The sequence below is a fragment of the Sus scrofa genome, chromosome 1 (genome assembly GCF_054392235.1).
Source record: "Sus scrofa isolate SSC_HxYL_T2T_F1_AM1 chromosome 1, Sscrofa_HxYL_maternal_Yorkshire_Landrace_v2.0, whole genome shotgun sequence".
NCBI classification, from domain to species: Eukaryota; Metazoa; Chordata; class Mammalia; order Artiodactyla; family Suidae; genus Sus; species Sus scrofa.
This window is the reverse complement of record NC_139383.1, coordinates 277,605,685-277,632,986: the sequence shown is the minus strand read 5'-3', so window position 1 is coordinate 277,632,986 and position 27,302 is coordinate 277,605,685. Positions and strand designations below refer to the sequence as shown.

General features: G+C 40.3%; 1 protein-coding gene across 10 annotated transcripts in view; it reads left to right on the top strand.

Moving 5' to 3' along the window:
• Positions 1-322: 322 nt before the first annotated feature.
• STRBP (spermatid perinuclear RNA binding protein) overlaps positions 323-27,302 on the top strand; it is a 161,016-nt gene continuing 134,036 nt past the window's right edge. For all 10 annotated transcript variants that reach the window (XR_014827221.1, XR_014827222.1, XR_014827220.1 and 7 more), the window contains exon 1: positions 323-468. The gene's annotated coding sequence lies outside the window, so the exon portion shown is untranslated. The remainder of the gene's footprint in view (positions 469-27,302) is intronic.

The window sequence follows — 27,302 nt, the reverse complement described above, 5'->3', positions numbered from 1 at the left end:
GTTGCGGCAGGCGGCGGCCTGGCGCCCAGAGGAAGGCGGGGACGCAGTTTACGTAAGCGTCCGCTCGCAGGTGCATGCGGCCGCCACCAGCGTGTGCGTCCTGCGCGTTCGCAGGTGCGCAGTTGGCGCAGGCGGCGGCGCGGCACAGCAGCGGTGGGCGCTGGCCTGCGTTCTCAGGTGCGGCAGAGCGCGCGTGGAGGGGGCGCGCGGTGAGCGAGGGGGCGGGCTTTCCGTTCCCCAGCAGCCGCGGGGCCCGCCCCCCCGGCCTGGCCAATGGGCGCGCTCGGCGGCGTCACGTGCCTGCCGCCGCCGCCGCCGAAGCGGAGACCGGAGCCGCGAGCGCCACCAGGGCAGCAGCCGCCGCAGCCGCCGCCGCTGGGCTGAGGAGCCGGAGACGCAGGCGGACGAGGTGGCGGCGGCGGCGGAGCAGGAGCGGGGACCGGGCGCCAACCGAGCACGGAGGCGCGGGTAGGTTTCGGCGGCGGGGCTGGCGCCTGCGCGGCGGGCCGTCCCAGGCGGGTGGCGGTTAAGGCGGCGGTTGAGGCGGTTGGCGGTGCCGGCCCGGGCCCCGCATTGTTTGTTGTGCGTCCTTAGCAGCGACGGTGGTGGCGGCAGCGGCGCCCGGGGCGGAGAGCAGGGAGCAATCCCGGCCCCCGTGGCTCCAGCATTGTGGCCGCCGCCACCGCCGCTGCGGTGCCCGGGCGCTTCGGGCAAGGGCAGTGGGCAGCCTTCCTCACCTTCGGGGGGGACAGGGTCCCGGCCCTGCGCGAGGGCAGGGCGTGGGCAGTGTGTGGGGACCCGGCGCCGGGGGTCTGGCTAGGATGGAGGGTGAGGGGCTCTGGGCAGGTGTTGGAGGACGTTAGGGGCAGGGGTTGGGGGAGAGGCTGAGGGGGGGCAGGCGGAGGGTGTGGGCAGATTTGGGGGAGAAGGGAGCGTGGAGGGATCCGGCCCAGCCGAGGGTGAGGGCCTTCAGGCAAGTGGGAGAGGGCCGGAGGACAGGCAGGCGGTGGGGGGCAGCCTAGGGGGGATTCGGGAGGCTTGGGAAGGGCAGAGGCGAGTGTGATGGGGATAGAAGGAGAAGACTGGGGACTCGAGGGAGGCATGGAAGAGGCGGATGTCCCGGCCTGTGAGGGGCAGGGAGTGGGGGCAGGTATCGGGGAGACCACGGACAGATGTGAAGGGAAATGGGGAGGAGAGTGTCCAGCTCGGGGGGCAATGTGGCAGGGTGAGCGTGGAAAGGGAGGGGCGGTCTGACGGTGTCTAGGGGCTTCTCTGGAATGATGGTGAGGGAAATGGAGGGTGTCCAGGCAGGAGAGGAGGGAGGGTGGGTCCAGAGGCTTCAGGAGACCTGTGAGGGGTGTGAGGACAGTGTCTGGCCAGGAGGGAGGCAAGAGGGTGTTGAGGCTGGATAGACGGGACCTGCCAGGGGAGAACCTGTGAGGGGAGAAGGCAGGTATCTGGTAGTGGTGCTCAGGGGAGAGGAGTTGATGGCAGAAGTGGGAGGGCATTTGGAGCAGGGCCTGCGTTTGACGGGTTTGAGAGCCAAGTGGGGACAGTGGGAGAGGGGGATGGAGAGGAGATGTCTGGGCAAGAGGTATTTAGCAGGTAGCAGGAGAAGGGAGTGAATTGTAGGGTGTTCTTGCAGGAAGTATGGATGAAGGTGGGGGAGCAGCAGGAGAGGGAACTTTGGGCTTGGGGGCACCTTGGAGGGGACAGGTGGAGTGGAGTGTGTGTGAGTTGGAGGCCCAAAGGTGTAGAGGGCGGAGGGAGTGTTCTTAGAGTGGCAGGTGAAGCGTGGGGACAGAGGGGAGGAGTCGTTTCTGGGGTAGGACTTGTGGAGGGCAGCTGGGGAGAAGGAAAGGGAGGGTGGAGCGGGTTGAAGGGAAATAGGTTCCCAGACTAGCAGCTAGGTCTGAAGTACAATATGTGGAGGGAGGGAAGCACTGGTTTGGGGGGCTAGATTTTGTCTGGTAAAGAGGGTAGAGAGAGAAGGAGGTAGGCAGGGAACAAAGGAAAGGAAAGGGGGAAGACAGGATCTTTTTGGGTAGAGAATGTAGAAGAATGCATAGTATGATGGGTTAAGGAAAGAGCAAGGTGGGAATATGTGTGGGCATGTCTTTGACTAGAAAGGGGTAAGGTGTGTATGGGATTGGGGTGGTGGTGGGGGAAGTAGGACGCCCGGGTTTAGGGCAGGGAATGACCATTCAGACGAGAGAATTAGGAAGACAGGTTGCTTAAGAGAGTATGGAAGGAGCAGAGTGCTGAAATGTAGGGAGAGGTTGGAAAACTTTGGGTCTTACAAGATCAAAGGGGCCACAAGTTTTAGGTAACTGAAAGTATATGGAAGGACAGAGTATAGTAGTTGGGAAAAAAAAAAAAAACCTAAAGAGGGGGATTAAATTCTGGATTTAGGGGAACTGGAGATTGTGTGGGAGAGTGTGTGGATCCTGGGATGATGTTAATGGACAAATGGAAGACATTAAGCCCTTTAATATATCTGAAAGTTCATGCTTCTAGGATCAGACAGCTCATGAAGCCTGCTTTTAGTTCCAGAAGCCAGTGAATGGGGCAGGGATAAGGGAGAGCTGAGTATACTCTCCCAAATTTGGGGGAGTGTCCTCCTAGACATTGGCCTGATGAGTGAGCAGATAGAAGAGCCATACAGGGTCAAGAGGAGTGCACCAAGAGTGAATAGAAACAGGATTGCAGCAGGTGCAGGGCAGATGGCTTTGTGAAGATTCTGCGGGAGAGCAGGGCCCGGCTTGTTTGAGGGCTGTGTGTCAGAGGGAGGAGGGGATACCTTGGTGCAGTGTCTCAGATACCCTGGTGCTTTCTGGGTAATAGGGCAGTTTTCAGGCATTGAGTGATGTAATATCTCAGTCCCATGCTAGAGGCAGACAGAGGTAATGTACATCTAGCTTCTAAAAGTGGCAGGAATTGAGCTTTATGAGTCTTTCACTCTCTTTAAGGGTGCAGATAACAGATCCTCGGTTGTCAGCTTTTTCTCCCAAGTGGTTCAAGTAAAATTTAGTTGGAGGCTTTTGGATTTTCTGATATTTTAATTTGAGTTGGGGAGTGCAGTGGTAGCTTTATTGAGGAAAAACTTCTAGGGTTGTGTGGACATACAGCCATCAGCTTGCCAGACACATACGAAATAACCTTTAGGGGTTTGAGCACAGACATTTCAGCAGATCTCATTCAGTGTTCTTTGGCTTGTGTTAGATTCTTTGGGATTTGGAAGGATTAAGGAAACTGCTTTGAGACTGCCTCAGTAAGAGGGTTTTCTAGAATCTTGGAAAACGATTTCCCTTTTGACAGTTGAAAACTCAGTCTTGTCAGATTTTGCAAAAAAATAAAGTATTTCGTCATGTTGCAGGAATAACTTCAATAATTGCTTTGTTGGGCTTCATGGAGTGTATAATATGGTACCTTAGTATGATTTCAAATAAAAGGTCCTCTTTGGTACCTGGGGAGCTTTCTGGGTTGATTAGTTTTCTTCTTTTGTCCATTTAGGAAGTATCTAAATTGTAAGTTTGAATAATGCAGCCATTGTAAGTTCAAATAATAAGTTTGAGTGGAAGTGGGAATCTTGCCTGAACATAATGAGGGCTGAGCAGAACACCACATTTTAAGTAATCTGTAAATATAAATATTTAAAAAATAAACTGGAAGCTAATCATTTTTAAAATTTGAAGTGTATCATGAAATACATCATGAAGGAAGCAGAATAATCCTCTGAAGGCTTTGAGGTTTTGTTTTTGGAGGGCAAGGTTTTAAAAATATAATAGGCTTTCGATTTAAACTCTTAGCAGTATTTTGAGATTTGATATATGCATTGAATATAATAATAAGGAGTATGTCTGACCCCTTTGGCTTCCTGGCAGAAAATTTGAGCAGTAGGATGTAAGATGAATAGAGTGACCTTTGAAAATTCTCGCCAATATGGCTATTGTTTCCTCCTTGTATTTTTTAAGTCCATTGTGGTGGTTCATTTCGTTGATTTGGGGCAAGCAGTACTTTCTTGTTCAGAATATTCAATTCTGGCATAGTGTTCTGATTATATGTATTGTTCCGTGAAGTTCTGTGGTTTTATTTGTAGGCACTTGAAAATATTATCCGAAGTTTATGAACCAAAGAAGGCAGGTTATTTTAGACTTTGTAGGCTAAATAATTGGGTCTGGTTTTATTTTCATTGGTGACTTGCTGGACAAGATACTTAATCCCTTTGTGCTTGTTTCTCCTCCAGAAACCTGACTCTTTATCTACCTCCCATGAGAATTGAGATGGTTTATATAAAACAAATTTAAACCTTTCAGGAAGATTAGAACTATGTAAATAAGGGGAGTAGATGTTACTTCTTTAATTCTTTTTTTCCCTTTTAGCCCCATCAAATAATAATTAGTACTTCAGAATTTGGCATTATATGGGTTAATTTGTAGTGAGAAACTTGGATAGAGATGAAACTTCTGTGAATGTCAGAGATGTCTGCAAATTGAAGTTTGTTCATTCTTTGCTCTACTGACTACTTATCTTTCCTGGCTCATTTCTGCATCTGAGTGTTGGTGCTGATTTGAATTCTTGAATCCAAGCAGAAGCTTGTGAGAGACATTCTGAGTTCTGAGCTTGAATTTTTAGACACAGAGTACTTCTCTCATTCAGTGAATTCAATTTTTAAGTCAGGAATAATAAATATAATACATTTTTCTATGTATTTTGTAGAAAATTGATTAATTCTGAGTGACTTGGAACAGAAAAATAGAGCTACCTCTTGTAGTGGCATTAAGCTGCTTTTTTCAGATTTATTGAATACTTTTTCCCTTTTTAAGTTTTAGTTAGCAAATAATTACCCATCTATTTGACATTCCCAAGCTCGTTGACAGGTTATATTCTATTTGAGCGGGAATGATTTTTAAGTTTTTTTTTTATGTTGTGTTTCATTTATTAGTTGTAAAAAGCCTCTGGATGCTGGTCCTGGTTGACTTTGCAAAAATGTAAATAGTCAATTGCTTTATTAGCTACTAATTTGTTTGAGCTTCGTAATACCCAGCCCTGGTAATAGTCTTCCTATGCAGGCTGCTCTACTTTTAAATAGTTGACTCTCTTATAACACGTTTGGATACCGTTACCATCTTTCTGCTCTTCTGTTTTCATTTATTTTGCATAGATCTTTTTATTGGAAAATTGGCTGTTTAAAAAAAATTTGCTCAGCTGTAGAAAAACTGCTTCTGACAGGTAATTATGAGAGGCTTCATAATCCAGTGTAATTTTAGAAAACTGTTTATTGAGAGATTTTAAATTTATATGTCAATTAAAACAGAGAGTAGTACAATAATGAGAACAGATTAATGGTAAGCTACATATTTAAATGGTTTGAGCCTGAACAATCTGCAGATCTTTAACTTTTAGGATTTGCGTTGAATAGTGAGGTGACCAAATGACCTGATTTGTCACTTTCATGCCTACTTTATTTCTTTTCCTGAGGGTCCTTTAAGTGTATCATTTGTGAGACTTATGATGTCTGTCTCAACAATACATGTGTGGCGGAGTGAATGAAGCAATCCTAAATTTTAGTTTTTTGGTATTCAAATTCTCTTAACTTCTGACATAACTAATACTGTGTAGATATCTGCTTTCTTTAGTTAACTTTAGCACAACTGGAAGGGGTATAGTTGATTATATCAATACTAAAATCACAGTTTTGCATTGTGTGACTTCATGGTTCATTTCCATTTGAAAAGTGAGAATTTTGCAGCAGGTTGTATAATAAATCCTAAGGTGTTTCTGGGTCATGGATAAGCTGTAGTTTCTTCACCTGCAGAATTTCCTGTTCTTTGCAGTTTTCCAGGTGCCAGGGCTTTTCACAACATCCTATTGATTAGATCAGCGTTTTGTTTAAGAATTACATTTAACCATATTAGTACTGTTGACATAAAGCAAAAAGTAATTGTCCTAAAGACTCAGATATAGATTTTTATTTATTTTTTTACTATCCTTTCCAGTTTTGCTAGTTTAATTCAGCTACCTTGTGTCGACTTGTAGACTCAGAGGTGTGTTTTGTGCTAGACCTCAATAATATTGTTTTGGGAATTTCTTTTGTGGCTCAGCGGATTATGAACCCAGCATAGTGTCCATGAGGATGTGGGTTCCATCTCTGGCCTTGCTCAGTGGGTTAAGGATTTGGAATTGTCATGAGCTGTGGTGTAGGTCACAGATGTGGGTTGGATCCCATGTTGCTGTGGTTGTTTGTGTGTGTGTGTGTGTGTGTGTCTGTAGCTTTGAGTAAAGAACAGATCTTTCCCTAGATAGGTTGGCCCTTAATGTGAAAATGGAGTCTGTAACTTTGGTTACCTATGTTTAATCAGCCTAACTGAAAATCAGCACATTTTAAGACAGCTGGGTAGTGACCTGACGAAATGTTTTGTTTCTAAAAGTTCAGATGAAGGCAGTTCATTCTTATGATGTTTATAATTCCAAGTAAATCAGAAACTCCTCAAACATTGCATCTAATCATATGAAGCCTAATCATTAGGCTTTTGTACAGCTTAGGCAACCCGTATTTTAACCTAATTGAACCATTGGATACTGGGTAGCTTTTGACTTAATTCTGGAGGGCTCATTTTTAGTTAGTGAAGCTAGTGAGCTAGAGGGGAAAGGTGTTGCAATTTTGGTAATGTAGGTTAGCAGCTGGAGAGAATAAACATCTGGTGTCCTTGGTATGCATATTTTTGGTGGTTTTTGAAGTAAGCTGTAAATAAGTTTACAGTATCAAGGTTATCGTGGAAGAAAAGATAAACATATTAGTGATGAGGCTTTTTAAAAGGTGGTGTCTTAAAAATAGGTATTAACTGTGATGCTTTCTGATAAGACAGCTTTGTGATAAATATCGAGGAATTATACACAATTGGCTTGTGAAATTGACCTGTATTGTTTAGTAGTGTCCTTTCTTTCTGGAGCTCAAGGTTCACAGACTTGGACCTTGATCCCTCTGATAGTTGTGTAAGGTACACACAACTCTGAACAGCAGAGTATTACATTTGAAGAGATGGAGGCACAGAGAGTTGACCCTAGAGCAGAGATAGGCCAACTTTAAGAACATCCTTTTAGAAGTTGTGTATAAATTCCTGATAGACCCAGAATTTGGCAAGGAGGGTTGGTGGCCGGGCAAATTTGGGACCTGCTTCTTTTAGTCAAGTCCTTGAGTACAAGTCTTTTCAAGGTCTTCCCGGAGAAATGCTTGTCCTTTTTAGGCAACTCAGGGTCCTAGAGTTATGCGGAAGCAATAAATTCGAGGAAAAGGACCAGCACCTGGGTGGACTTTGTTTATAGGTATGCCCAGAGACAACCCTGTGTGTGATGTCGATTGCTGTATTGGGTAGTAGAAATATGTTTTTAACACAGAAAGACTTGGTTTGGAGATCTGATCCTGGCATGTACTAGTTGCTGATCTCTTCCCTTATGCATGACATTGGAATAAACCCCCTAATTTGCAGAGTTACAGTGAGGATTAAAGAAGACAAGAAAATTTTGTAAGCTGTGAAGCACATAACATTCTTTTTGAAGGGAGGATTTAGCAGAAATTAAGGGCAGGCTTTGAAGTAATGAGAAATTTGACATGGAAGACCTGGATTTATTTTTTATCGTGGCATTTTCAGATGTACATAGAAGAACAGTACAGTGAAATTCCACATACCCATCAGCCAGCTTCAACAGTTACCAGGGTTTCACTGCTCTTGTTTTGTCTATCCCTCACTCAAAGTTACTTTTTGTTTTTGATTTTGCTGGAGTATTTACAGCAAATCTTAGACATTATATACTTTCCTCCATAAATACTTCAGTGTGTGTATTTCTAACAGATAAGAACCTGGAAAAAAAAAAAAGTTCCATGAAACTTTTAACCCTCTAAATTAGGAGTAATTCCTTACCTAATATTCAGATGGAGCTGGATTTGAAACATAGCCCTACCACTCACCAGCTTTGTATGTTAATGAAATTGCTAGCTCTCTCTGTGCTTCTAGTCCCTTATCTGTAACATAAAGATAATACCTTGTGAGGTTATTTTGAGCTTAAATGAAATAACATGCAAAGTGCCTAACATGAAGGTTCTGAGTAAAAGGCCCAGCTGCTCTTCTGAGCCACCTGTGGCACATGAATTAGAATTAGAGGTTGCATTCTTCCCTTCTTGAGTATCACAAAGAGTAACAGTACGCTGGAATTATTGCCCACTAACCTAGTAAAATGTCTCTTCCTTGAGCTCTTTGACTCTTCTGGTGAAATTCTCTAACAGTTGAAATCATAACCATTCTTTCTTCGCTACTGCAACATTATTATTTTCCTGTCAGCTGGCTCATTCCAGTCAGCATAGATATTCTATTATTTCATTTATTACTTTAAAAAGTGACCTTTTCTTGACCACACTGTCTCTTCTAGCTATAACCCAATTTCTCAGCTTCTTGAAAAAGTTGTTTCTACTCATCTTCAGTTTTCTTGTTCTCTCTTGAGCCTACTGCAGGTGAGACTTTGAACTCCATTACTGTACTGAGACTGCTTTGTCAAAACCACCATGTTTAATCTTACCTGACCTATCAGCAGCATTTGGTGTAGTAGTTGTCTCCTTCCTTGAAATGCTTTATACTCTGTTTTCTAGGACAACACACCGTGCTGGTTTTCCTCCTGGCTCCTTGAGTTCTTCTCAGTCTCTTTTGGTTCTTCCTCATTAACTCCTACCTCTTAATATGGGGCTGTCCCATGAGATCTTTGCTCCTTATTCTCATTCTCGTAGTGATCCCATTCAGGCTTTAAAACCATATATGTGCTGATGAATCCCCAAATTTTATTTCTGAAACTTTAGGCTACTGCCTGAAGGAGGTATCAAAGGAGGTACTTTGATACCTCCACTTAGATGTTTTATTGGCATCTTGGACTGAACTTGTCTTTAACCAAACTCCCTCTCTCCTCTGCCCCTCTTGTAGTCATCCATGTCTTAGTAAATAGCAGCTTCCTCCGTCTTTTCAGTTACTCAGGCCAAAACTTGGTGTCATCCTTGACTCTTCCTTTCACGCACATCTAGCCCACCAGGAAAACTTGCTGATCCTATTTTCAGAATATATACAGACTCTGACCATTTTCATTACCTCTGCTGATTTATTTTATTTTACTTTATTTTTGTCTTTTTAGGGCTGCCACCCGCAGCATATGGAAGTTCCCAGGCTAGGGGTCGAATCAGAGGTGTACTGCTGGCCTACATCACAGCCGTGGTAACACTGGATCTGAGCTGCATCTGTGTCCTACGCTGCAGCTTGTGGCAATGCTGGATCCTTAACCCACTGAGTGAGGCCAGGAATTGAACCCACATCCTCATGGACACTGTGTTGGGTTCTTAACTCACTGAACCACAGTGGAACTCCCACCTTTACTGGTTTAAGTCTCCATCAGCTCCTCTGAATTATTACAGTAGCCCTTTTTGCTCTTGCCCCTATGTAGTCTGTTCACAATACCATAGCAAGACTGATTCTTTTAAAAAGGTAAATCACATTTTTGTCTCCTTCTGGCCAGAACCTTCAGTGATTCCTCATCTTTCCTCAGAGTTTGGCCAAGTCCTATCAAGGCTGTAAGCAATCAGATCCCTTCCTTCCTCTCTGACCTCTTACTTTTCTTTTTGCTTACTCCATTCTGGCCACAATGGCCTTCTTCCTGTTCCTTTAATGTGCCAGGCATAGTCCTGTCTCAGGTCCTTTGCATTTTCTGTTTGCCCTGCCTAGTGTGCTGTTGCCCAAGTATATGCTTGGCTCCATCTTTTTTAACTCTTTGTGCTCATCTCCCCTTTCCATTGAGGCCTCCTTACCACCCTTTTAAATTGGCAGCTTCTCCATTTCTGGCTCTCCCTAACCTCCCTTTCCCGCCCTGTTTTTCTCCATACCATGTAAACCGTTTGACTTATATTTTGCTTTCTTATTTTGTTTATTATCTTTTCCTCTTCACTAGAGTATAAGCTCCTTAAAGGCAGGGTTTTGTGTTCTGTTGATTCTAAAGTATCTAGAATGGTGCCTGGCACTAAGTGGGGACTTGAGTTTTGTTCAATGAACTATTCTTTTATTAGTTGTGAGTTTATTACTTGATAAAGGATAGTTTAGTTGTAGTGTTTGGTTGGAATTTTGGGTTTTCCCATGAAATGCTGTACATTTTCAAGCTTTTATGATGTATTTCTGTCTTTCTTCATGAATATCCTTTCTTGAGACTGCTAACAGGTTTTTTTGTTTGTTTGTTTTTTGTCTTTTGTCCTTTTAGGGCTGCACCATGGCATGTGGAGGTTCCCAGGCTAGGAGGTCTAATCAGAGCTGTTGCTCCCGGCCTATGCCAGAGCCACAGCAGTGCCAGCTCCGAGCTGCGCCTGTGACCTACACCACAGCTCACGGCAACACCAGATCCTTAACCCACCGAGTGAGGCCAGGGATTGAACCTGCAACCGCATGGTTCCTAGTCGGATTCATTTCCGCTGTGCCACGACGGGAACTCCTAACTAGGTTTTATTATTAATTTATTCGTTATGATTTTGAGTCCTTGTTATGCACTATGCCACTTGCATTGGGGGATACAAAGATAAAACATAGACCCTGACCTTTAAGAGTTTATAGTGTGAGGGGAGGTGATGATATGATATATAAATTTTTTAAAAAGCTAAGTACTTTTTTTAAAAGGTAAGAGATAAAATGGTCCAGGTATTTAGAAGAACAAGCAATTATTTCTGCTATGGGGGATAAGGGAGAGACTTCAGAGAGGATGTGGTATGTGGCACTTGTGTGAGCCACAGAAAACAAGTGAGATTAGATTATGAGAGAATGGGGGAGAGAATTCCATATGGAGGGAATTACATTGGCAAATTAAGAATGCTCAGGATTTCTATGGAAAAGAACAAGTGGTTCACTTAGTTAAAATTAAGGGAATATGAAAGGAATTGGTAGAGTATAAGTTTGGAGTGGAATGTTGGAGCCATTGATAGAGGCCTTGAAAGAAAGAATGAGAAATTCAAACTTTATGTCAACAGTGAGGTTTCAGTGAAGGGTTTATTTATTTATTTATTTTGTCTTTTTAGAGCTGCACCTGCAGCATATGGAGGTTCCCAAGCTAGGGGTTGAATCAGAGCTGTAGCCGCAGGCCTACACCACAGCCACAGCAGTGCTAGATCCAAGACGCATCTGCGACCTGTACCACAGCTCATGGCAATGCCGGATCCTTAACCCACTGACTGAGGGCCTGGGATCAAATCTGTGTCCTCATGGATACAAGTCAGATTTATTTCCACAGAGCCACAGCAAGAACTCCTCAGTGAAGGGTTTTGATTTGAGTAAGAGTGTAGGGATGACATTATTAGAGCTATGTTTATGAATTTGACAGCATTATGTGAAAAGAAAGGCTGAAATGCATATATTAAGATGCTATTACAATAGTTGGAGGAAAAAAGTGATAAAGTAGTGGAAATGGTTTTGTATAAAAAGAATGTGTTAGCACTGATCAAACTTGGTAAGTGGATGTGAGGGCTGAGCTGCAAGTGTATGTACAAGGTTTCAAGCCTAGTTGACTAAGCAGGCTGGGGTGTCTTGAAGAGAAGTTGGGTACCCAGGAGAGGTGGGATCAGAAGGCAGGTCTAGTTTAGTTTTGGTAGTGAGTTTGCAAGTGTGGCAAGGTGATGCTTGTTCTGACAGAAAGAAAATCAGGACTCTTTTTAGAAAGGATGTGCATCGGTGGCTTTATGCCTTCATTTTGATGCAACCAAGGACAGAAAGAGAAGTAAGATTCAGTTGCTAAATCGAATTGATTTGGGAAACTGCTATAAGTCATCCAAACTTTTCTTTTGCTCTTTAAGTGGCTCCACCACTAAGTTGTTGGAGAATTCGCCTGTAGGTTGTAAAGCACTTCGTGTATTCTCAGCAGCCTGATGTGGCTTAAATGTTAACCTTTGTCCCTTCGAGTGTCCCTTTACTGCTGATTCATGGATATCTAGGCGGTGTCTGTCTTACCCCTTTGAAAACAACAGATGAGAGTTCCCAGCTAATCACCTTGATCACTTAGTTGAGATCACTTTGAGTTAAAAGGATTACATGACCGTGCCCTATCACTCTTTTTTCCCTTAGGACTGGGAGGCATTTTGGAGGAAGACAAGCCTTCTACGCTAATTAATGGTAGTTAAGGTGTTAGTTGCCAAAACATTTCTTTAATGGCCTATAGTTAATACCAGAAGATATCAGAGGATTTAGCTTCTGTTTCCTGCAAATTCAAAAACTGAATAAAGTCCTTTTAGATGTATATCATTTTCAAGAGCCTTGTAGCAAGAGGAGTTTTTAACCAGAAGGTTATTTATAGGAAAAAACTGTTATTTGCAAAATAATGATGATTGTTGTACACATTTTTTACTTATGGTCTAATGATGCGTGGTGTTTATATTTTTTATACTTAATGCATTTTTAATAGTTGAATAAAAAGACGTCATTGAGTTTGTTAGTTAAAAACTTGTAGTTCGTCAGCTTGGTTTAAAATAATGACCTTGGAGTTCCGTCACGGTGTCATGGTGCAGTGGAAACGAGTGTGACTAGTATCCGTGAGGACTTGGGTTTGATCCCTAGCCTTGCTCAGTGCGTTAAGGATCTGGCGTTGCTGTGAGCAGTGGTGTGCTTGGATCTGGTGTTGCTGTGGCTGTGGCACAGGCCGGCAGCTACAGCTCCGATTCAACCCCTAGCCTGGGAACTTCCATATGCCATGGGTGCAGCCCTAAAAAGCTAAAAAAAAAAAATAAAATAAAATGGTGTCCTCGAGCTTACTACATTAGTCATCTCTGAATTAATTCTCTTTGTGCTTAGATCATGTCAGTGAATATGATTTTGGCACTGTCATTATAGAGTCTGTTTTGTTTTTCAGTATATAGGAATCAGTAGGACTCAATTGCCTTGAAATGGGAGTTTTCCTGTTTGGATAACTTAGATTTTTCAGCTCACTGGAGGTGTGGTGGCTTTTAGTTTATATTGTGTATATTGTAGTTAATTTATGAGATTTAGCATATATAGTAGTTAATTTGCTTTTTTTTTTTTTTTGGATTGTGCATGCAGCATGTGGAAATTCGCAGGCCAGGAATTGAACTAGTGCCACAGCAGTGACCTGAGCTGTGGCAGTGACAGCGCCACATTCTTAACCTGCTGTACCACAAAGGAACTCCATTAGTTAGTTTTTTTAATCTAGGCAGTTTTATTTCTCATAATTTGTTTACCAATAATACGAATTACAACATCTTAATCTTATGAGGAACCTGTTATTCTTTCAGTCGTGTTTCATTTTTTGACAGATGTAGAACTCAAGATATATCCAGAGTGGTTAAGGCACTTGTCCAGAATCACACAACTCACAGAGTTGGGGTGAGAAGTGTATTTCTTGATCTCCAGGCTTAGGCTGTTTCCACCGTGTTAGGCTGCTTTACTTTGAATGAAACTTAGTTTTAACTTGTCAGTAGGAACAATTAGGGTATTTTTTTCTTTGTTCCCTCTGAAAATTAGCATATTTATTTATTTTTGTTATTTTAATTTTGGCTGCACCTGCAGCATGTGGAAATTCCACCAGGTCTTTAGCCTGCTGAGCCACCAAGGAACTCTGACATTTTTTAGCTGTTTTTTTTTGGCTCTGCCCTTGGCACGTGGAAGTTCTGGGGTCAGGGGCTGAAGCTGTGCCACAGCAGCAACCTGGGCCAGTTCATTGACAGTGTTGGATACTTCACGGGTTGTACCACAGGGGAACTCCTAGATTAATTATTTTAAGGTGAACAGTTTGGTGGCATTTAGTACATTCGCATTGTTGAGCAACCGCCACCCTACTTAGTTCCAAAACATTCTGTCATTCCAAAGTTAAGCCCCTGATCCATTAAGCAGTTTGAAAACTTTTTAATCTGTTAAAATAAAAATATTTAAACAATTAAAGTGAAAATCTTTACTATGACCAGATCAATGATAGCAGATTTTTGATCAGAGATCGCCCCCAGTGTTTTGCCACCCATCTCTGATTTGCCAGTGAGAAAGAGAATCATCTTTGTGTTATTTAGTAGGGGACATATTATACTTACAGACAACAGCAACATTTCAAAAGAAAGTGTCAGGCACATAATGATTAACAATGCTAATAGCAGATGTGCATTATATTACTGCTAATCTTCACAATAGCCTTTCAGAAAGGTTGCTGTCTGTCAGATAAGAAAACTAAGGCTTGTTCAGGAACTCCAGGATCACTTAACTGATAAGTTGTAGACCTGGGATTTGAATCCATGTCCTTTTGGTTCCAAAAGTTGGCAAAAAGCAACAAATGCAAGGGATCATCTTGTTTGGGGGACCAGGACTTTTTATTAGCAGGATAATGTATAAGAGAAGCGGAGTTGATTTTGTTGGTTTTGGTAGTGTCTTCAGTAATAACCACTTTCTCCTGATTGATTATTATCCATATTCCATAAAGGAAAAGCGAAATAGAAAATAGCCTTTGGAACTCTTTAATGGACACTGTTATAAACAATGAGAAGAAATTGCAATGCAGCTTCTGAGCTGTGTTCTTAAAAATTCTTTGTTTCTTTTTTCCTTCCCATTTGCTTTTAGTGAATTGTTATTTGATTTTAAAATCATAAATTAATTTGCCTAAGTAGTTAATGATTAGTCATAACAGTATTGAAACTTGATTGATTTTCCATTTTAGGATACTTTATTTATTTATTTATTTATTTATTGGCTTCATAACATATACTACCCTCATTTTAAAAAAATTTTTTAAATTTTATTTATTTTTTCTGCTATACAGCATGGGGACCAAGTTACACTTACATGTATACATTTTTTTCCTCCCTTTGTTCTGTTGCAATATAAGTATCTAGATGTAGTTCTCAATGCTACACAGCAGGATCTCATTGTAAATTCATTCCAAGAGCAGTAGTTTGCATCTGATAACCCCACGCTCTGATCCCTCCCACTTCCTTCCTCTCCCCCATTTTAGGATGCTTTTAAAAAATGGCGCTCACTTCCATAGAAGAGTCACTCAAATTGTGTGCGTTGAAGGATTTTGTAATTACTCTTTTGCCCATGTTTAAAAAACAAACAAACTAAACAACCCTCATTTTATCTTTTTTAAAGTTTGAAAGAACCTTAGTAGGCCAATTTTCAGTTATTCCTCTGAAAGTGGCTAATAAGTCACCTTGTAAACCTTGTCACTTTTTACTGTTTTGAATGACATGACTTCTTTTTTCCTGAGTAATATGCATGGAGTAATTTGCTTCACTATTCTGGGTTTTGGGTAGAAAGGATGGTATCACGTAAAAGAGAGCTTCCTGGGTGCCTTGGACAAAAGAGTTTTTTAAGGTTATGTGAGCATTGAGCATAACAAGAATATAAGCTGTAGCAACGCTGCTATCTCAGATATCCTGAGTTTAAGTGTATTGATAGTTTTCCAAAGAAGTATAGATTTTGACAGTGACCTTGTGACTTTTGCTAATATCTAAACAGTAGGTACTTACATAAATGGATTTCAAGCTTTTAAAAACTTTTTATTAAAAAATTTTAAAATGCCCTTGTAACTCGGCTCAACTATTACGCATTATTTTTCTCTCTTGACCAAGGAATGAGTTTTTTCTCTCTGGAACCAGAAAAAACATGTAACGAAAGAGTAAAGCTTGGGGTTGATCAAATTTCAAATCCTTTCTCTGCCACTTATTAGCTGTAAGACCTTCTCTCACCCTTTAAAATGAATATGAGTTTCTGCTGTGGCACAGTGGGTTAAGGATCGAGTTGCAGTGGCTTAGGTTGCTGTGGAGGCTTAGGTTTGATCCCCACCCAGCGCAGTGAGTTAAGGATCAGGTTGTTGGCACAGCTGTGGTGTAGGTCTCAGTTACAGTTCAGATTTGATCCCTGGCCTGGGAACTTCTATATGTCGTGAGTGTGACTGAAAAAGGGAAAAAAAAAGAAAAAAGAAAAAAGAAATGAATATAACACCTCACAACTTTGCGGAGTAGGATTAGAGGGTGATGTCTCTCAAGGGCTCAGCACAGTGTCTGGCACATACTAAACTGTGTTCAAATTGTAGTTGTAGGAAGAAGTCTCAATTTTGGTAGCCAAGGAAGTTCCCTAGTGGTCTAGTGGTTAGGATTTGGCATTTTCACTGCTCTGGGTGCCGGTTCAGTCCCTGACCTGGGAACTGAGATCCCACATCAAGATACTGCCTACCATGGCCAAAAAAAAAAAAAATTTTTTTTTTTTTCGCCTAGACAGATATCAATGCAATGCAAATACAGTAAAACTTCATAATGTACACTGTTCTGCAGTCAATAAATTTCTTCTTGGATTTTTTGTTTTTTTGGTGTGTGTTGAAGTGCCATGTGTCAGTTTTCACTGCTTCCTGCAGCTTGCTCTCCTTTTCTCAGAAATGCTTGGCAGATATCTCCATTGATTATTGTATGATTTATCTCAAAGGATGGATGGTGCTTCCTGTGCAAACTAATGATGAGGCATTTGCTCCTCATAGCAATCTTTCGGTGAGGTGTACCTGTGTTGCATGCTAACAGGTTCTTAACCACCTTCAGAGCTGTCTGCTGGCTGAATGCCTAAGCTTCTGTCAAAGAAGGAAGCTCTCGTTGCCTGGGACGATAGAAGTACACAGTGCCTGCTTAATGTTTATAGTGTATTTTATGATGACTGTTAATATTAAAGCATGAAAACCTATATCCTAGTCTATTAATTTTAGTCATTACTTCCACATTACTCTTTTGCTTCTCCTGTTCAGAAAAGTGTATAAAAGGCCTTTTACTGTAAACTGTAGGCGTGAAGTTGTGATGAATTATAATCCAAGAATATTAGCTGTGGAGGGGACTTTGGAGATTAACTCTGTCAACTCTCTTATCTTGTAGTTGAGAAAACTGGCTGAGGGAAGTTGTGACTTGTTCAAGGACACAAGAGAATAAGTGCAGGTCTGATTTCCAGTCTAGTATTGTGAGGTGAACATGGTATAGTGGAGAGAGTATTGGACTTTGGAGTCACACAGTTCTGATCTTGAGTCCTGATTGCACCATTTATTAACAGTGTGACCTTTGGCAAGTACATCCGAGTCTCTTTCCTGTCTTGTTATATTTTGTTTGCAGGGCCATAAGGATTATGAGATAATGTAAGTAAAGCACAGTGCCTGGCATATGCAGTGGATTCAGTGCTGTCTGTTATGTTGTGCTATTTTTCTTGATTACTTAAAACAGGTCATATGGCTAAGCGATTATTCTCTATGAAATGAGAATCAATGAGAACGGTTGATATTTTTGCCACATCCTTTCACTGAAAATCTAAGTAGTAGTTCATTGTAAAAGTTCATTTGTAAATGTAAAGTAAAACTCAGTTTGCACTCAAGAGCTGCTCTGACTAGTGCAGTGTTGATGTGGTTCCTTCCTTATTGGGAAATGTAAAATGGGCATAGTATGGGGAATACGAAAATCAACCTACATTTAATTAGGCTTGCAGTTCTCGAACTTTTAAACTCAAAGTTCTTTTACACACTTAAAAATTATTGAAGACCCCTTTCTCCAAAGAAGAGCTACAGATGGCCAACAAGCACATTGAAAAAAATGCTCAACATCACTGAATATTAGATAAATGCAAATCAAAACTACTATGAGGTACCACCTCACACCAGTCAGAATGGCCATCATTAATAAGTCCACAAATAACAAATGCTGGAGAGGGTGTGGAGAAAAGGGAACCCTCCTTCCCTCTTGGTGGGAATGTAAATTGGTACAACCATTAATGGAAAACAGTATGGTACCTTAGAAAACTATATGTATAACTACCCACTCTTGAGTATATATCCAGACAAAACTTTCCTTGAAAGAGACACATGCATCTGGTTGTTCATTGCAGCACTCTTCACAATAGCCAAGACATGGGAACAACCTAAATGTCCATCGAAAGATGAATGAATTAAGAAGATGTGGCATACACACACACACGATGGAATACTACTCAGCCATAAAAAGAACAAAATAATGCTGTTTGCAGCAATATGGTTGGAACTAGAGATTCTCATCCTAAGTGAAGTATGTCAGAAAGAAAAAGACAAATAACATATGATATCACTTACGGAAAAAAGTAAAAATCATTAATTAAAAATAAATAAAATTATTGGAGATCCCAAAGATATCTTGTTTATGTGAGTTAAATCTGTTGACATTTATATTACTAGAAATTATATCTGATGAGAATTTACAGATTTATTAATTCATTTAAAAGCAATAAACATTGTCGCATATATATTTTAAGATTTTAGACTTTATATTTGTCTCAAATTACAAAAGTAATACATGCAAGTTAAAATAATATAGCATAAAAAAATGAAATGATTTCATTCCTGTTATATACATACTCCAACCCCTGTGGTCAAGAGCTTTTTAGCATATATTTTCTATGCAGTTATAAATTCTCTCTCTCTTTCATATTACAAATGCTGTTTGGTGACCTTTTAAAAAGAAAATTTGTGTGTATTTAAGGCATACAACATAATATTTTGATAAACATATACCTAGTGAAATAATTATCATAATTAAGCGATTAACATATTCATCTCTGGTATAGCTAACTTTTTTTTTTCTTTTGTGCAGGTACCTGAAGTCTACTGTGTTAGCAAATTTCTAGTATTCAGACGGTTTTATTAGCTATAGCCATCATGCTTTTCATTAGGTCACTAGATTTGTTCCTCCTACATAACCTACCCTTTGACCAACATCTACTCATCTCCCCCACTTCTGTAAATGATATTTTGTAATGAAAAATAACTTTAAAAAAACCCATGAGATAATTTAATAAGAGTGGTATTTCTTTACATTTTTGCAAATCTCATTAATATATAGCTTAATAGAAGAACGATGGGTTCTGATAGCTGCTTTTGCATTTAGTTTTTTGTAGTATGTTGTTCTGGTTGAATCTGTTGTCACCAGATTTGAAGTTGGAAAAGGGGCAAGGAGTATTTTAATAGCCTTTTGAGATAATTTTGGGTCGTCTTTTTTGCTGTTATGCCAAAATATGACAAATGGTAGTTTCTTAATGGAGTCTGAAACTTGATCAGTGAGCTTTTCATATTATGTCACATTAAAATTCATTGATCTGTTGCATTTAAAAAAAATTTTATTTTAGTTGTTTTGTTTTGTTTTTGCCTTTTTAGGGCTGCACCTGTGGCACATGAAGTTCCCAGGCTAGGGGTCGAATCGGAGTGGCACTTGCTGGCATACACCACAGTCACAGCCATACCAGATCCAAGCCGTGTTTATGACCTACATCACAGCTTATGGCATCACCAAATTCTTTAACCCACTGAGTGAGGCCAGGGATCAAACCCAAATCCTCATGGATGACAGTCAGATTCTTAACCTTTTGAGCCACGACGGAAATCCTGGAGTATCGTTGATTATTTCAAAGTTGTGTAAATCAGTTAAACATTTATCCGTTCCTTTACACATTATTTTCCCATATAGGTTATTACACAGTATTGAGTAGATTTCCCTGTGCTATATAGTAGGTGCTTGTTACTTATCTGTTTTATTTATAGTAGTGTGTATATATATATATATATATTTTTTTTTTGTCTTTTTGCCTTTTCTGGGGCCGCTCCCACTGCATATGGAGGTTCCCAGGCTAGGGGTCGAATAGGTGCTGTAGCAGCTGGCCTACGCCAGAGCCATTAGCAACGAGGGATCCAAGCCGCGTCTGTGACTGACACCACAGTTCATGGCAACGCCGGATCCTTAACCCACTGAGCAAGGCCAGGGATCAAACCCGCAACCTCATGGTTCCTAGTTGGATTTGTTACCCACTGAGCCACGACGGGAACTCCAGTAGTATGTGTATGTTAACCTCAACCTCCTAATTTATGCCTCCCCCCACGTTTCCCCTTTGGTAACCCTAAGTTTGGTTTCAAAATCTTTGAGTCTGTTTCTCTTTTGTAAGGTCTTTTTTATTATTTTTAAATTAGATTCCACATATTAGTGATCTCGTGATATTTGTATTTGTCTGACTTATTACTTTAGTTAGTATGATAACTTCTAGGCCTATTCATGTTGCTAACAAATGGCCATTATTTCTTTCCTTTTTATGGCCGAGTAATATTGCATTGTGTATATGTACCACATCTTCTTTGTCCATTCCTCTTTCGATGGACATTTAGGTTGCTTCCATGTCTTGGTTGTTGTAAATAGTGTTGCAGTGAACATTGGGGTGCATGTGTCTTTTCAGAATACAGTTTTTTCAGGATATATGCCCAGGAGTGGGATTGCTGATATCATATGGTTGATTTTTGGTTTGTTTATTTTTATGGCTGCACCTGTGGCATGTGGAAGTTTCCAGGCCAGGGATTGAATCCAAGCTGAAGCTGGACCTATGCAGCAGGTGCGGCAACTAGAATCCTTTAACCCACTGCCTCGGACTGGAGATTAAACCTGACCCTTCACAGCAACCTGAGCCACTGCAGTCAGATTCTTGACCCACTGCACCATAGCGGCAATTCCTGTGTTTAGATTTTTAAGGAACCTCCATACTGTTCTCCATATTGGTTGCCCCAGCTTGCATTCCTGCCAACAATGTAGGAGGGTTACCTTTTTTTCACACCTTGTTCAGCATTTCTTGTTTGTAGACTTTTTATGACTGGTGTGAGGTGATACCTCATTGTAGTTTTGATTTGCATTCAACGATGATGTTGAGCATCTTTTCATATGCTTTTTGGCCATTTGATCTGTTGCATTTTGAATGAATCTTTATCCATAACTCATTTGGTAACATCATGCATTGGTCATTTGGAAAATGTTGGTTCACTGAATTATGTTGAGTTTCCCAAAGTGATACATTTCATTTTATAGTATCTCCACACAGTATGTAGCCTCTGGAAAACTATACTTGTGAGAAAATGAAAGTTTAAAAGGCATGTAATATGCCTTACTACCGCTGTGAAAAATACTTTTGGCCTCATAGACCCCTAAAAGGGTCTTGAAAATCTCCAGGAGTCCATGGACCAGAGAACTGTGGAGTTTAGACAGATTGGTAAACTAAAGGTAGTGACCATATTTGCAGACTTCAGCCTTAATAATGGTAATCTGGAAATTAAAATAGAATGGATTATTGTACAAGTTTCAGTCTTAGGAACCATCTTATTCCTTGAAATAAAATGTAGCCTGATTTTGAAATGCCGTGAGTTGGTCATTGAATTAAGTGCTTAAGACTTTGTGTTAGGGTAGTACTAAAGATGTGCATTGTGAAAGTGGATTCCTTCTCTTTAGTAACTACTAAAGAGTAGTTTAGTAACAACATAGTCCAGCTAAAGAGGTTAGACATAATGATTTCACAGAAAGATAATTAATGCAGTATTCTCTGTAAGAAGCATGACATACGGCTTTGGGTAGAATGAGTTTAAATAGGTGAGGGAGAGAGAAAGCTGTTGTCTTTATGGGGGGAGGAAGTGCAGTGCTTGTTCAGATAGTCTTTATGTCAGTTGGGCTCGACTGTAGAATTCATATAGAATAATTAAGTTAGACTTGCAAAATTAAAACTGTATATAGTTTTTTTTTTTTTTTTTGCTTTTTTAGGGCCACACCCGCGGCACATGGAGGTTCCCAGGCTATGGGTTGAATTGGAGCTACAGCTGCCAGCCTACGCCACAGCCTCAGCAACGCAGGATCTGAGCTGTGTCTTTGACCTACACCATAGCTCATGGCAACGCCAGATCCTTAACCTAGTGAGCGAGTCCAGGTGTCGAACCCGCAACCTCATCGTTCCTGGTCAGATTTGTTTCTGCTGCGCCACGATGGGAACTCCACATTTTATATTTTTATTCTCACATTGTTACCCTGTTTTTATGATTGTATGGTTTCCTGTATTTTTATAGATTCTTATTTGCCTTTTTAAAAATAACAAACTCACTGTGGTGTGGGTAGGACTAGTTATCCATCAAACATCTATCAAAATATTTTAACTATTTAATAAATGAGAAAACAAGATTAAGTAAAATGGGCCAAGAACACATAGATATGCGTAATGTGTTACTTACGCATATTAGACTGTATCTCAGAATAGAATGAGAACTATCTAGATCCCTTTCCTTGGGGAAAAAATATATATGAATGCATATATATGGAGTACATATCTCTACTTAAGACTTTTAAGAAATATTTTACTGCTTCCTGAAGTACCTTGTGCTTGGTTCTTCCCTTATTAGATTGTTAAACAGATTTTTTAAAGAATTTATAAAATGAGAGTTCCCTTCGTGGCTCAGTGGTTAACGAATCTGACTAAGGACCATGAGGTTGCAGGTTCAATCCCTGGCCTTGCTCAGTGGGTTAAGGATTTGGTGTTGCTGTGGCTGTGGTGTAGGTCACAGATGCGGCTTGGATCCTGAGTTGTTGTGGCTCTGGCCTAGGCCGGCAGCTGTAGCTCCGGTTCAACCCCTAGCCTGGGAATCTACACATGCTGTGGGTGTAGCCTTAGAAAGAGACCAAAAAAAAAAAAAAAAAGAATTTATAAAATGCCTTGTGCTAGAAGGCATTCTCTCTCTCTCTTTTTTTTTCTTTTTAGGGTCACACCTGTAGCATATGGAAGCTCTCAGGCTAAGGGTTAAATTGGAGCTGCAGCTGTTGGCCTACGCCACAGCAACGTGGGATCCGAGTTGCATCTGTAACCTATACCTGTGATCTACACTGCACCCTGCTGCCTACATTGCAGCTTGTGGCCATACCAGATCTTAACCCATTGAACAGGCCAGGGATCAAACCCACATCCTCATGGATACTAGTTGTATTCTTAATCTGCTGAACCACAGTTGGAATTCCTAGAAGGCGCTCTCGTGGCTTTATTGTTGTTGTTACAGCTTTTTCTAATGTACCAGTTAAATGAGACATTGAGGAGTTCTTGCTGTGGCACAGTGGGTTGGGAATCTGACTGCAGTGGCTTGGGTCACTGCGGGGGTGTGGGTTTGGTCCCCTGCCTGGCTCAGTAGGTTAAAGGATCCCATGTTGTGGCGCAGGTCATGGGTGCGGCTCAGATTCAGTCCCTGGCCCAGGAACTTCCATGTGCTGTTGGTGCTGCCATTTAAAAAAGAGGACATCTGACTTTTTAGTGGTTTGAATGTTCTGACTAGTCCATTTGTTGAATGTAGTAATTCTGTTATTCTGGCCTCTCCTTATGGAGTGCTTAATCACTCTTTCAAGTACTGTGCCAAGCGCTTTATTTGTATTGGCTCTTTAGGTCTTTGTAAGTTTCACTGTGAGGTGACTAGTGGTATTTCCATTTTATAAATGAGGAAGGGGGGTGCTGGAAGGGTTAATTGCTCATGTAGCTGGGATTTGAACCCTCATCTGTCTCCGCAGTATCTTTTAGGTTTCTATTTGGGCAGTAAGTTGAAGGAAATATTTTGGATTGTAGTGGGGATTTTATTATTTTTCAAAGGACACTGTTTGGGGGGGTGGTAGTTGGGTGGTAGTTATTCTCCCCCTTATAAATGTATTGATTGGTATTTGGATTCCAAAAGTATTTATTATTACTACTGTTTTTACTTAGTTGATTGATGAAATTATGGTAAATATTAGTGAATTGAAAATTTTCAAGCTGATGTTCTACTCTGTTGGTGAAAAGTTCGTAGGCTTTTATAGCTTGCTTTAGGCCAAGAATTAACTTACCTTTACTGTCTAATACATTACTCTTTGATTGAATAATATGGTTATAGTCACTTTTGAAAGTGTATTGTGGCTTACAAAGCTTGTTTGAGGAAAAAAAATTCATTTGTACTGGCAGTCGGCCAATATTTTATAAGCTACAATTTTCTTTTGAATAGCTGGTGGTTTGTAGCTCCATAATTTGTGGTTCTTCTGAACTTGTAGAAAGATTACACATATTTAAAAGTGACCTTATCACTTTAATGTTTCAAGCAACATACAGCTATCGAATTTTGTTATGTTATAGTGATTTGTTTTTTTACTTAATTTACCTGGGCTGAGAATCTGTTTTAAATTAATGATTTATACAGTGGCATTGCCCCCTGCCCTCTCCTGTGTGCCCAAACCTCCAAACAAACCTGAAACCAAAAACTGTTTTGGTAATGTTCAGGGCAAAGGAACTGAGAATCTCTCTACATTAGTCTGTCAAATCCTTGCAGTATCCATGCTATTCTGTTTCTTAACCACTGCTACCCAAATGTGTTGAATTATGTGGTATGTGGGTTTCTTTGGGTGTGTTTAGTGTTCCTGTGTACACTTCGTTTTAAGTGTGTGTGTGTATGTGCTCAAGATGCTTCCACTACTGCTTTTTCACATGTGGGTGGGAAAGAGCACTTTATTTGAAATGCTTTGTGTTCTGTACTTTGTTTTCATGTTTGTATGCAGGTAGTCAACTTCGTGAAAGTCATGAGATTGTTTTAAACCCTTCTTTCCTTTTGATTTTAGATTAAATCCTAAATGAGATATGGTAACCTTTTTGCTTGAAAGATTTAGAAAAGCTGGATTAGTTCCATGATTATATTTATAGAAGTTTTACAGATGAAAATGAACCTAGCATTCAACTTCTGACTCAAACTCTATTGCCAAGGAGGGTCGTTGTTTAGAAATACACCCTAATCAACTGTTGCCTTTCTTGGGCTAATTCTTTGAGTCTTCTGTTTGTGGAAGTTAGGTGAGATTTGGGTTAAAGTTTGCATTTATCAGTGGAATGATTTTTGTAGTTAAGACTTTAGCAAATTGTTAATGGCCAACTTCTTAACACTTGTTAATAATCTTGGCATGCTAATATGGGTTGCTTTTGGAAAGACACTCACTCTGGCAGATACTGATGCTCAATCTGAATTGCACACTGAAATTATCTGAGAGCTTAAAAAATACAGAATGCCTGGGCTTTACCTTGAGGGATTCTAATTGAGTTGGTCTAGGATACTGTCTAAGCATCAGGATTTTTAGAGGTGTTTGTTATGTGCAGCTGAGTCTGAGACCCACTACTCTGGGAAATTTGTTGGCCCATCCAAGGGCAATACTTGATTTTGGAGAATATATCTTTACCTTTGGAGCATAACAGACTTATTTAGAGATAATTGTAGGTTCAATTGTAAGAAATAATATATTCATTAATAATCTATCAGTATAATTTGGTCATTTCATGAATGTTATAAAAATGGAATCATGTAGTATGCAGTCTTTTAAGATTGAATTTTTTCACTTAGCATAATTCCGTTCAGACCCATCCAAGTTGTTGCATGTATCAGTGGTTTGTTTCTTTTTATAACTTGAATAGTATTGCATAGTAGGTGGGTATGTTTCAGTTTGTTTAATTGCATTTGGATTGTTTCTACTTTTTTGCTATTACCAATGAAGCTGATGTGAACATTCCTATACAGGCTTTTGTGTGGTCATACATTTCATACATTTCTGTGAGATTAATGCCCAAGAATGCAATTGTTACGTTTTATGGTAAGTGGATGTTTAGTTTGTAAGGCATTGTGCTTTTTCAGAGGCTATAGCATTTTACGTTCCCATCAACAGTGTATGAGTGGATCAATTTCTCTTTATCAGTATCTGATGTTATTACTGTTTTCTTAAGAAAAATTATTATTTAGGGTAGTTGTAAGTTTACAGAAAGTTGAGCAGATAGTGCAGAGTCCCCGTATATATCTTGCATCAGTTAAATTTGATGGACCAACATTGATTCACTACTTGTGTTGTTCATTCTAGGGGGGTTTGATAAGTACATATATATGTTTCATTACAATATCATATAGAACGGTTTCACTGTCGTAAAAAAAAAAAAAAAACACTCCTGTGTTCCTTCCACCTGTTCATCCCTTCCCTTTCCTTAGCCCCTGGCAACCACTGATCTTTTTTCTGTCTCTACAGTTTTTGCCTTTTCCAGAATGTCGTATACAGTCAACCCTCCATATCTGTGGATCCGAACCATGGAATTCGAGTCTTCACTTGGTTGAATCCACAGATGTGGAACCCATGGGTACTCACAAGCTTGAGCATTGCGAATACGAAGCGATAACTGTAATTGGAATCATACATATGTAGCCTTTTCAGATTGGCTTCTTTCACTCCACAGCATGCATTTAGAGTTCCTCCATGGCTTTTGGTGGTTTGATAGTTCATTTTTAAATTGATGAATCATATTCCATTGTGTGGATATATCACAGTTTATTCACCTATTGAAAGACATCTTGTTTCCAATTTTTGGAAATTATGAATAAAGCTGCTGTAGACATTTGTGTAGATATAAATTTTCAATTCTATTGGGTAAATATTTAGGAGTGCAATTCCTGGATTGTATGGTAAAGCCGTGCTTAGCTTTGTAAGAAACTCCCAAATGGCTTTCCAAGGTGGCTGTGCTATTTTGCAATGAATTATTTTTTATTTTAGCCATTTAGATATGTTGTTGTGGCTTTAATTTGTATTTCTCTGATGGCGAATGATATTGAACGTCTTTTTATGTTCTTTTGCCATTTATGTGTTCTTTTTAGTGAAATGCCTTTTGCTCGTTTTCTAATTGGACTGCTTATTTTTTTCTGTTTTGTTTTTTACTTTTGTATTTGAGCCTTCTTTATATATTTTACTTTATTTACTTATTTTTTTTAGGGCTGCACCGGTGGCCTGTGGATAGTCCCAGGCTAGGGGTCCAGTCAGAGCTGTAGCCACCAGCCTGCACCACAGCCACAACAATGCGAGATCTGAGCTGAATCTTGAACCTACACCACAGCTCAAATCCTTAACCCACTGAGCGAGGCCAGGGTTCGAACCCACATCCTCATGGATGCTAATTGGGTTTGTTAATCACTGAGCCATAGTGGGAACTCCCAGTTCTTTGTATATTTTAGATAGAAGTCTTTTGTTGGATATATGGTTTGCAGATATTTTCTCCCAGTTTTTAGTCTGTTTGTAAAAATCTTAACAAGGTCATTCATAGAACAAAAGCTTTTAATTTTGATGAGGTCCAGTTTATCAGGTTTTCTTTTATGGGTCTTGCTTTTGGTGTGAAGTCTGAGAACTCTAGACCTAGCTCTATGTCCTTACTATTTTCTATAGTTTCACATTTAAGTCTGTGATCCATTTGAATTAGTTTTTTGCATAAGATGTGAGGTTTAGATCTTTTTTTTTTTTTCTTTCTTTTTTGGCCTATGAATGTCCAGTTCCTTCAGCATCATTTGTTGAAAAAGCTATCCTTCCTTCATTGAATTGCTTTTTCACCTTTTCCAAAACTAAGTTGTACATGTTTGTGTTGTTCTGTTTCTGGGTGTGTCTTCTGTTC